Below are 1,247 nucleotides of genomic sequence, written 5' to 3' on the forward strand. Positions count from 1 at the left end.
ATGGTGTAAATGTACCACAGTCTTTTATCCACTCATATACTGATGTGCACTCGGACTGTTTCCAGATCTTGGCTATTGTAAAGTGAACTACTATGAACATAGGGGTGCATACATTTTTTCTGATTGGTGTTTAGTGATTCTTAGGATATATCTCTAAAAGTGGAAACATTAAGGCCAAATGGCAGTTCCATATTTACTTTTTTGAGGAAACTCTGTACTGTTTTCCATGGAGGCTGCACAAGTCTGACTTCTCACCAGCAGTATACTAGGGTTCCCTTTTCTCCACATCCTTGCCAGCACTTGTCATTTGTTGATTTTTTGATGGTAGATATTCTAACAGGTGTAAGGTGATATAACTTGTTGTTAAATGTGCATCCCTCTGATGATTAGTAACTTTGAGAATTTTTTCATATGTCCCTTAGACATCTGTATATCCACTTTGGAGAAGTGTCTATTTAGGTCCTTTGCCACCCTCTTTTTTAAAATTAGATTGCTTTTCTTCCTTTGTTAAGTTGTATAAGTTCTTTATATATTTTGGAAATTAACCCCTTATCAGATGTATCATAGGCAAATATGATCTCTAATACAATTGGCTACCTTTACATTTTTTGATGGTTTCTTTTGCTGTTCAGAAGTTTTCAATTTTGATGTAGTCTTATTTGTTTATTTTCTCCTTAGTTTCCTTTGCTTAGGAGATATATGCACAGAAATATTGCTATAAAAGATGTCTGAGACTTTGCTACCCATGGTTTCTATTGGATTTTTATGGTTTCATGACTTATATTTAATCAGAAAACTTGAATAGGCCAACAAAAACTGTTCAAATTGAAGCAGTAAGCAAGAAAACCCTGCAAACAAAAGTGCTGGGCCTGATGGCTTCACAAGCGAGTTTTACCAAACATTCAAAGAAAAACTAATACCTATCCTCCTCAAACTATTCCAAAAAATCCAAGAGGAAGGAACACTATTTATGAGGCCAGCATTAACCTAATAAAAAAGCCAAAAAATACACCACAAAGAAAGATTACTAAAGGCTGAAGGTCCTGATGAACATAGATGCTAAAATCCTCAACAAAATATTAGTAATATATTAAAAAGATCATACACCATGACCAAGGGATGCAAGGCTGGAAAAATATTTGCAAATGAATAAATGTGATACAGCAAGTAAGTAAATTATAAGACAAAAATTACATGATAAGATCAATAGATGCAGTGAACACATTTGACAAAATCCAACACACATT

This window comes from Myotis davidii, unplaced genomic scaffold, assembly GCF_000327345.1.
Source record: "Myotis davidii unplaced genomic scaffold, ASM32734v1 scaffold1207, whole genome shotgun sequence".
Taxonomy (NCBI): Eukaryota; Metazoa; Chordata; class Mammalia; order Chiroptera; family Vespertilionidae; genus Myotis; species Myotis davidii.